A 10,902-nucleotide genomic window follows, 5' to 3' on the forward strand; every position below is an offset into this window, starting at 1 on the left:
ACACAGTGCCTGGCACCCAGGAAGCAGCCAGTGAGTATTTGCTGCACAAATGAACAAGACAGAGGAGAAAGGGAGGGAGGGAGAGGGGAACTGTACTGCTCAGTGAAACAGGAAGTTGCTCTCTGCCATCCAGACTGTCCTGGGAACGACCATCGTTCCCCACCCTCTCCCCAGGTCACTAGCCTTTCTCCCCCCACCTCTCTGCCGGCTCCCCAGCAGGCGACAGGCCCTAGGAATTGGCCTTCTGCTGCCTCTTCCCTTCCAAGCTGAGCTCAGACCCACTCTCTGCCGCAGAAGTGAACAAAGAAATCCTTGTGATGTGGCTGCCTTCGCCGCCCCCCCCCCCACCTCACTCCTTCCGCCCCTGCCTGGGACATTAGGTGCTGGGTGACAATTAGCAACTCATCACCTGCTTCTGTGGAACTAAACACCTGGTCTTCCTTCTGCTATTGTATGGACTGAATACCCACTTGACAAAGCCCGGAGCACTCAGACAGGGAGCACCAGGTTGGGATGCTGCAGCCACCCACCCTCTGGCCACGTCAGCCCCTGTCATCGCCCAGACGGTACATAGGAGCCCTGTGCTGTCCCTCCCCTCTCCCCCAACCCTCCACCCCGCCCAGCCCATCCCAATGCCAGGGCAGCCCTGATGGACGCCTTCCTTGGGGTGGCAGCAGGGAAAGGGGAGGCAGAGATGGTGCTGGGGAGATAAAGGAAGCGCCACGGATTGGTGACAAACAAGCCCATCAGAGGAGCGCTGAGTGCCTCTGCAGAAAGAGAAACAAAAGGTCAAAGGGAACAGCTTGGCAGAGGAACAAAAAAACCCCAAAGGCTCAGCTGCTTCTCTCCCTGGCGACTCCCAAGCTGCGACTGTGATTTATGAGGCTGGGGGTTGCTCCCCACTGGAGCACTGCCAAGGTCCCCACCCAATTCCAGGGGACCCTGCTGCCCCCTCCACAAGGCTCTTGGTGTGGTGGGCCCCGACATTGAGGGATAAGACCTGTGCCCCACACCAGGCTCGGTGCCTGCACCAAAGGAAGAGTCATTCCTCACTCTGGCCTCAGTTTCCTTGTCTTTAAAATGGGCAGGGAGGAGATGGCGCTAGCGCTCTGTAATTCCAGACCTGAAGTTTCCTCCAGTGCTCCGTGCAGCGACGCCTGCAATGCACGCTCCCCTCCCGTGCACTGGGGGTTGCAAACACTTCTGCCCCCCTTCAAACTCGGAGGGGGCCAGTGGTTCCACCACACGGTGGGGAACCCAACACCATTCTAACAGCAGCAACCGCGTTCTAAACTCCTACCATGTGCGAGGCACGGTGTGTTTGGACTCCCGGTACTACCCGACTTGCCCTTCCCGGCAGCTCTCACCCCACGAGACCACCGTGAACAGCTGCGCGAGCAGGTGAAGAAACAGGCAGAAAGCAAGGAAGAGGTTACTGGAGTTCACACATTGCACACGTGCTGGACGCGGAATGTGAACCCCGGTCAAACCACAGAGTCCGTGCCTGCTGGAGGTCTAGAAGTTTCTCCCCAGGAGGTCTCCCCTGCTCCCGCCACTCTGGGTTCAAGCCCACGGTACACACTCCAGCCCGTTCCGGGCTGTGTGATCTTGGCAGCATGTGGGCAGGGCCTGGTTGTCCCTCCCTGGCAGGTCCGGACCGTCTCCGAAGGATAGAATTGCTTCCTTGAGTCCGCTGTCTCCCTGGGCAGCCCAGAGCAACCATTCATAACCTAGTGGAGGTTCCAGAGAGTTTCCAGCCTCAGGTGGCCCAGAAAAGCCAAGTTAATCTTGCTAGAATGCTGCTCTGGGAACGTCCCTCCTCCCTCTCCAGCCGTCCCCCTCGCCCACAGGCTCAAATCTAGACCCTCGCCCTGGCAGGCAGGCCTCTGCCACCTCCTCCAACCTCACAGCGAGGACCTTCCGCTCAAGTGGGGCAAGCTGCCTCCCTGCCTCCGCCCCTCACCTGCCTATTCTTTGATTCCTCCCCCCAGGCCTTTGCACGTGCTGTTCCCCCTGCCTGGAGCCCCCTCCCACCTGTCAGGATTGTTTCAACCCCTCAGAGCCTTCCTGGGCCATTGTCTTTAACCCTCAAGGATTTGCACTCAGGACCCCTATGGGCCATTTGATTACAGGCAGCTTTTACTGTTCTCCAGTGAACCGCGCCAGGAGGGGCTGCCAAGGACCTGCAACCCTCTGAGGGAGCTCTGCCGCCCAGAACCAGGCCCAGGGCAGCTTCTCAGCTAATGGAAGCGCCTGGATCCACCGACTGGCCTCCAACGGCAGCCTCCAGCAGAGCGGGAAGAAAGGGCAGCCCACTCCTCCTTTCAGAGAGTCTCCAGGCCAGCTGACCCCGCCCAGGGGTCGGGGAAGGGGGGACCGACCACACCCAGGGCTTTCATGTATTCTGGCATTATCTCCCGCAGCCCCACGGCACTCTCCACGTCTAAAAGACGAGGAAACTGTGACTCGGACGGGCAGGAGGTGGCCGAGTATTTGAACCCAGATCAGACGAAAACCAAAGCCCGTCAACACCAGGTGGCTGTCCCCAAGAGAGGGTGACGGAGGAAGGATGTGCACGTGTGGTGGTGTGCTGGCACATGTTTAACAACCAGTTCTGGGGTAAAGGGAGCCCCGATTTGTAGCGTTTGCCGATTTTAATGTGTAAAAACTCCCGCCGTGGTCAATTGCAAGCTACCAACATGATAAACTCAGAGTCGGGAAGAGATGTGCAAATCACAGCCTGGCTGTGTCTCCAGCCTCGCTCCTCACTCGCAAGGTGACCTTAGGCAAGTCACACGGTCTCACTAAGCCTCACTGCCTCATCTGTAAAATGGGGGGTACGTTATCTTCCAAATGGGAGTCTCTGGGAGAGTTTAATATGACATTTTGTGTACACACATCTGACACAGGGCTTGGCACATAGTAGCTGCTCAGTAAATGCTTTTGCCTTCCTCCCTTCCTTTCTTTCTTTCCCAAGCTCCCCCCACCCATCACCAATCAAGGACAGTCCCCTCCCTGAGGAGAACCCAGAGGGAACAGGAAGCCCCCTTAGTCTTCCCACCACCTTCCACTGCTGGCTCCTCCCCCAGACACCTGCTGTGATGTCCCATGTGTGCCATGAACACAGCTGGACGTGGACACATTCCCACACCAGAAAGGACCAAACCTCAGGCTCTGGGGAAACATTTTTTATTCATTCAACAAACACATCTTGAGGGTCTATGTGCCCAGAGCCAGGCCTGGTGCCAGGGCTGGGGGTGCAGGGATGCCCACCCTGGAGAGTTCTGTTTAGGAGCAAGACCAACCCACAACCAGCTCCAGCCCCAGAAGAGGGTTGTTTTAACAGATGTTGTCCAAAGTGCCGCTGCCAATGATCTCAGGGGACACCTGAGTCCACGGGGTGGGGGAGCTGTAGAGGGAGGACATGGGTGTGCGGTCTTGCAGGGAGGCTTATAAGGAGTGAGGGGCTGTGCTAGCCGAGGGCAGATGTCTGCTCTCTGAGCCAAGAAAGGGTGGGAGCGGACAAGGAGGCGGAGAGGGTGAAGCCAAGGCCAGAAACCTCTGAGCAGACAAAGCCTGTGACACCAGGAGAGACAGCGAGCTCTGTCACACACTGTGTGACCACGGGTACACCAGTGTCCTCGCCTGTGGACTGGGATGTAACACCCACCTGGATGGCAGTGGAGGATGGAGGAGGTCACATTGGAAAAGTCATTGCAATAGCACCAGCTCACAACACATGCTTTTGGTCAAAGTTGACTGGCCTGTGAGCTCATGGGGTGCTGGCCTGTCCAGACCCCTGTAGCCCGAATGAAACAGAGCAATGCGTGGCGAGGCAAGGAAGGCTGAGTTTGTAGCCACAAAATCTGGGTCCCAGTCCAGCCACTGCCTAAAGCCATCCTTTCATCTCCCCAAGCCTCAGTTTCCTTCATCTGTTCAATGGGCACAAGACTAGCCGCCTTCATGGCTGATGTGAGGTCTAGATCAGCAGTCCCCAACCTTTTTGGCACCAGGGACCAGTTTCACGGAAGACAATTCCAGGGATGAGGAGGAGGAGGGGAGGGAGGCAGAGTCAGGTGGTGATGCCAGCAACAGGGAGGCGAGCGGCTGTAAATACAGACGAAGCTTCCCTCGCTGTGCCCTCCCTCCCCTTCCTAAGTTTCACGGAAGACAATTTTTCCACAGACAGGCCGGGGGGTGGTGGTGATGGAGTGGGTAGGTGGCAGAGCTCTACAGCCCGGTCCCTAACAGGCTACGGGCCAGTACCAAGGCTTGGGGACCGCAGGTCTAAATGGAATGCGGGGTGCGGAAGCATTTCGTGAGTTCTCAAGAGCTGCCAGCAGGTAGAGAGGTTAAGATGTCTGCAGTCAAGGTCTCCACCACTCTGATTACCTGAGAGTCTCCAGAAAGAGAGAATGTAGTTCCAGGACCAGAACGTCTTTGCTGCCAGGCAGTTCACCTGTGAATCCAGCCCTAATTCCACATGCTTTTCACACACTTGTCCATAGAAACAGAAACATGCTCGGCACGCTTCTAAATCCGGAAGCACGTGTCTACAGGCCAAATGTAGTTTATTCATCCAAATGACCAACCTGTATTGAGCGCCCTCCCTGTGCTTCGTGGGAAGACTCAACAGTGACAGGGTCCCTGCCTTTACGGAGCAGGGTCTGGTGGGGTAGGGCCCTGGCGGCTCACAATGAGACTGGCCCCATCCCCACGTTTCTCTGGGGAGAAACAACTTGGGTCCCAGACTGCACCCGATGGGCCTCAGGCCTGCAGGCAAAGGCAGAGAGCAGGTGGTGGGACTGGTCCCCTCCAGCCAGCCAGCGGGCCATGCACCATGCTCTGCGTGTCACCAAGAGTGAGCTAACTGGTAATTCCGAGCCATCATGCCTCGGGAGGGTATCAAGTGGGCCCCTTTCCTTGCAAGCCGCAGAAACTGACACTGGACAACTCAAGCCAAAAAAAGTAACCGATGAGAATACTATGGGGAAGTTCGCAGGACAAAAGAACTGGCGCTGGGTGAGCTCGTATCAACCGGTACCACGGTTAATACTAGTAACAGTCATCAGAGCCCGCAGGACCGAGCGAAGAGCTCTGCATGGAATGACCGTTCCATCCTCTCGGCACCCTGGGACGCAGGTCCCATGGTTATCAGGAAACCAGCCAAGTACAGTTTCTTGTGTCGGGGGGGGATAGGCAAGGGGGACGTTCCAGCGTTCTCAGTCTTCGGGCATTCTGCTCCATATTCAGATTCCAAGGCCCATCCCGGGGATTGCACGAAGATGCTATGCAATTTGGGAGGGGTGTAGAATTCCCCAAAGCAAAGCGGGTGTGTGGCCAGGAGACGTGGGAAAGGCTGAGGGGCAAGCCAAACACCAGATTCCTTTCCCGGGTGGGGACTAAAGTCTGAGTCCGACAAAGACCCCCTCACAGCCTGTCCCTCCTGCTCCTTTGGGCTGCAGCAGAGACCGGACAGGGCCTACACCTGCCGGCACCTCCAGCTCAGTACACGTCACGTTTATTTGCTCCATCCATGGGATCCTGGCCAGTAGGTCTTAGTGAACATGGGCCCCCTTCGCTCCTGGACCCCACTGAAAGCATAACGGTGGGTTCCAGGATCTCGCCACCCTGTTCCTTCCCAGGCACTTCATCTTGAAGATGGGTACCTCTTAGGAAGTGATGTCATGTATTTAGCCACCACTGACACTTATGGTTTCAAAGGAAGGCTTTGCATCCTCCTGCAAAAGGTAGAGGTGGCTGCATTCCCCTTCCGGTGACGAAACAGCAGCTGCCTCTGGAGTGCTCCCTCCCGGCCTGGGTTTGACACTCCTAGTTCTTCCACTTACATGAGACCCTGAGCCTCCTTTTGTTTAAAAAAAAAGGAAGAAAGAAAGAAAAGAGAAAGAAGGGAAGGGAAGAGAAGGGTGGACAGATTGGACTGCAGTTCACCTTTCTAGGCACGTGCCCAGCCTCTCGCCCCACTGGGATGAGGGCCACACTCCTAGGTCTTCCTCTTTTCAGGTGTGCCCTGCCCACAGCAGATGCCATCCATTCTCTTGATGATGGTGATGACGATGATGATGATGGCTTTCAGGAACATCCCCTCTCCCATCCGTGCAGATGAACACTCTGGATAATTCTCTCTCAATCTGGATGTGGGAAGAAGTAAAGCATCCAGACGGGGAACTGGGCACATCCACGGGGCTGAGGTCCCTTCTCACCAAGAGACGGCAGAGCACAGAGCACTCCCCAGTGCACAGGCTGGGGAGTCAGACAGTCCTGTGTCTGAACCCTGCTCACCACTTACTGACTGGGTGGCCTTGGACAAGTCACCTAACCTCTCTGAGCCTCAATTTCTTCATCTACAAAATAGGACTAATTTTATTTTTCAGGGTGCCTGTAAAGATCAAATGAGACAGGAACGATAAACCACACGGCATAATGCCTGGTTCAATTACAGTCAGAAATATGGTTCCTCTCTCCAAGTGAAGAATTAATTTCCCATTGAGCTGTGAACACCACAAAGGCAGCGATTCCCCTACCAAGTTCAGGGCCAGGTTCCCAATGCTTAGCACCGTGTCTGGCACATAGCATGCAAGAAGCATTTGTTGGCTGTGTGAATAAGTGACTTCCGAGCGGCCTGGGGCTGTAGCAGAGGTGGGCAAGGAATAAGCCAGGCTGCCTACTGCCCAGGTTAAATACTTTTGTGGATCCTGAGAAACCCAGTTAACAGAACTAACCAGCCTCCTCTTCGTTGGCCCCTGCCTTGGCAGGCACAGACTGTCATAAACCAGAAACCTGAGCAACTCCCCGACTCCTCCGCCTCCCTCCCCTGATCTTTCTCTGCCCAACTTGCCAGAGCGTGGTAAGGTCCAAATGTGTGTGTGTGACCAGGTTTTGAAAACTCAGGGTACCAGGCAGGTCTAGGTGCCACTTAGATGGCCTCTGTCCGCCTCTGCCCACATGCCCTGCCCAGGGGATCCTCTGCAGCCAGAGAGAGGGAATTTTGGAAGGAAAGCGGAGCCCAGCACGGGACAAGACCAGGAGGGAGCTGGGAGGAGCCTGTACATCAGCCATTGACAAATCTTAAAACTCTGAGCCTGGCTTTCCTAATCTGTGAAGAGAGGGATGAATGAGGACTGCAGAGCACAGCTAGCAGCCTGCTCGACACATTGCAGCTGGTCCATATAATCGTGGCTGTTGGAAAGACAGAAACCCCGCTATGGTATCAGGAAAGGAGCGATCTTAGACTGTTAAAGGCGCCTTGTGCAGAGGGATCGTTCCATGGGGGCCCCCTCAACAGCATCGACCAGCGCAGCCCTGACTTAGGGCCTATAACCTTGCTCAGGCATTGGGATTTTAGGGAGGATGATAATCATTTCCCTCTAAAAGGGTTCTCCTGCTAAAAAATAGAAGTTTCAGAACCACCGAAGTAAGTGATCTCGGAGGTTGTTCCAGATCGAACATTTTCCGCACTTAAAACACAAAAATTCTATTAGTTCAGCCTCTAGGGAAAGACTCGCGTTCGCGTGGAGCTCGGGATGGGGAGGGGCGGAGTTTAGGCCGGGGGCGGGGCCACGCTGGAGCAGCCGCAGGCACCGGACCGGCCTTCGACTCCCGGGGCTGGGGCGCGGAACAAATCGCGCCTCCCGTGCCGGGGCCCCCGCCCGGTGGGGAGCGGGCGCGCGAAGGGAGAATAAACGTATGAAGTCGTCACACCCGCTCGCGCGCGCACAGCCCCCGCAGTCTCGGCGCTGCGGCTGCGGCAGCCCGGCGAGCCTGCCCCTCCATCCCACCCACCTGCGGACGCGCGGCTGCGGAGAGAGAACTGGCAGGGCCGCCCGCTCCCCGGCCCCCATCCCCGAGCACGCCCCCCACACCCGCCGGCCGGGCCCTCGGCCAGCCCTCGCTGGGGCCGCCCGCACCCTGCTGTCAGCGGAGAATTCCCAGGGCGGGATGAGGCAGGTCTAAGACCCACTCCCCTAGCCACGGCCCCGCGCCCCCTCTCTCCCCGGCCACCGCACAGGCCCAAGTGCAGGACTTCCCAGAAGCGCCCAGGCACAGTCCACTAGGGCCAGAGGAGTTGGAAACGCCCCAGGGCGCTCCCGGGTGATCCAGGAGAGCAGAAAAACGTGGGTTTCTCCTCTGGAGAGTCTAGTACCGGGGAGTGGGGAGCCAGGGCAGGAACTCCCGGCCCAGCCAGTGCCATGTGCCGCGGACTCCCTTCTCCTGCCAATGCACAGACCCCCTCTTCAAGTCGAGCACCCTAGCTCTGCGACCTGCAGCAGAACAGGCGAGGGCGCACCGGCCGCGCTCCTCCCCCAGCAGTGACCGCCATCGCCCCCCGTAGGGCCGGCACGTTCCTGAAGGCCTACCTGGAACTCTACCCTCCTCGCCCTCTGAGGCAGCCCCCCGCAGGTGGCCCTGCAAAGCCTGCTGCCCGGTGCACCTCTCTCGGCCACTTCCAGAAGGGCGCCCTCCTCCGGCACAGGCGTCTCAGACGGACCCTTCTGGTACCCCCGCCCCCCATCGTGGGCACCGACTTGGAAAGGGGAAGGAGGGACCCCACCCTCGTGCGCTCTCGTGTCCTCTGCGGAGAAGAGAGGGCTCCTTGCAGCCTAGGACCTTCCCCTGAGCCCCAGGCGCGTAAAGTTTCCTGTCCGCGATGGGGATCTGCGCTCTTCCTCCATCCTAAGCAGCAGAGCTCAGAGCCCGCGCAGGGTCACCCGGCCCAGATGCGGTCACCCCCAGGCACCAGAATCCCCCCGCCTCCCCAACCCGCCTCCCGCAGCCTACAGAGGTGGGCGAGGGGAACCGAGGCGCCAGGATGCCGGATCAGCTCTCCGCAGCCCTGCAGCCAGAAGAACGCTGCTGCCGGCGTCCGTCCGGGGAGAGCTCACCGGGTGGGGTCCTCACGGAGCCGGGGGTTTCCCACCAAGCCCTTCGCATCAGTCGCCGCCCCCACCTTGCCGCGTGCCTCTGTTCTACGCATTCCTGGGGAATGGGGTGCTTCCTTCCTGTCCCCAACCTCCGAACCCCGCTCCCTGCAATGTCCAGGTGAGGGCTCCAGTGCCTTTCAGCAAAGCCCAGTGCCCTCTCGGTCGCGCTCGAACCGGGACCCTCCCTCCCATAAAACCTTTCCCTCTAGAGACATCCGGAGGGGGGAGCCCACACCCCAAAGTTGGGGGGGAGATTTTGATCCACTTTGGAAAGTCTCTTGCTCCAAAGGTAGGGGACAAAGTGCAGGGCTTACATTCCTTCTGGGTTACACCAACCCTCCCCCTCTCTGCCAGCAGGACCACCTTCCAGGCCCAAATTCTGCAGCTTCTCCCATCAGCAGACCCAGCACTCTCCAAGGACTTCGGGGCAGAAGGAGGTGGGGTTATTTTTTCGGGGGGACACCCCTTCATGGCAGGCTCTGTCAGAGCCTGGCTAGGCACCCTCCTGGTGGGACAAGGTATATGGCAGAAGACAGAGCTGACCCCCACCGCACCCCCACCTTCCATCACCCAGTTGGGATGGGGCGGAGACCGTATTGGTCACAAGGGCTACTTTTTGGCACCCCATATCCCCCTCCCTCTCCGCGGGGAGCTGGTTCTGGGCACCCAGGGTTGGCACTGGGCTTAGAGCGGATCCAGGACGCGGACCTTCTAGTCTCCCCGCCCACCGCTCTCCGCTGGTCCCGTCTGCCTCCCGCTGGGCTCTCGGCCTTTTTGTCAGTTCTCTGCTCACTCTGCAAAAGGTGCGGGATCGCCAGGTTCCGCACCGTCACCATTTAACACCCACTAGTTGGCGGCGCTGGACTAGAGGCCGGAGGCAGCCGCGAACCGCGGACCCTCCGGCTGCGGAGCCACTGCTCACTCGCTCTGGGGAACCCACTCAGCTTCAGCCTCCCTCCAGCTGGCTTAGCCTAGCCCGGGACCAAGTCCATGAGGGACACACACACACCACACACACACACACAGCTGCTCACACCCCCTCAGCCCTGGACGCGTCCATACCTCCCTGCACGCAAGAACCACACGCTCCATCTCACACACACACACACACACACACACACACACACACACTCTCCCAGCCCACGAAGCAACATGACCCGCACGCGCCCGCACCGCCACACATCCCAGATAGGCACACTCCTGCCCAAGTGTCACATTCCCGTCTCCTGAGCACACAGAAATACGGCCATCCGCTGCCACACACCCCGAACAGACGCGCACGCTCGGGACACGCGCGGAACGCCACACCTCACAGACCCACCCCTTAACACGCGCACACACACAACGACACAAGCTCACACCCCTCACACTCCCCCTCACACTCCTCCTCTCCTACACACACCTCCGCGTAACTGAGACAGACACTCTAACACCCCTCCAGACCCGCGCTCTCACACACCGCCGCACACGCACACGCACACGCACATCTCTAAATAACGCTCCCGCACCCTCCGCACACGGCTCCTTCCCGGACACCCTCGCACACAGACGCAACAAAGAGAGACCGGTGTGTGTGGACACACACACACACGCGCGCGCGCGCGCACACCCTGGCACAGACCCGCCAGCGCTCTCTGCAAGAGGCGTCCTCCCTGCCTCGCCAAGCCAACCAGCCCCGCCGCCCGCGCAGGACCCCGCGCCGCTCGCGGCGACCCCGGCCCGCGCCCTTCCTCACTGCCGGTCCCCGCGCGCGTTCCCCGCCGGGCGCCCGCGCACTCACCGCGCGCCAGGTCCAGGATCGCGGCGAGCAGCAGGCAGACGCCGCGGCGCAGGCTCGGGGCGGCTCGCATGGTGCCCGGCAGCTGGCGGCGGGGCGGCGGCGGCGGCGGTGGCCGAGGCAGCGGGTCCCCTCGCCATGGGCTCAGGCGCGCTCCTGCCTCCGGCCGCTGGCCGAGGCGGT

Source organism: Propithecus coquereli, unplaced genomic scaffold, assembly GCF_000956105.1.
Source record: "Propithecus coquereli isolate 6110/MARCELLA unplaced genomic scaffold, Pcoq_1.0 Scaffold77, whole genome shotgun sequence".
Classification (NCBI taxonomy): domain Eukaryota; kingdom Metazoa; phylum Chordata; class Mammalia; order Primates; family Indriidae; genus Propithecus; species Propithecus coquereli.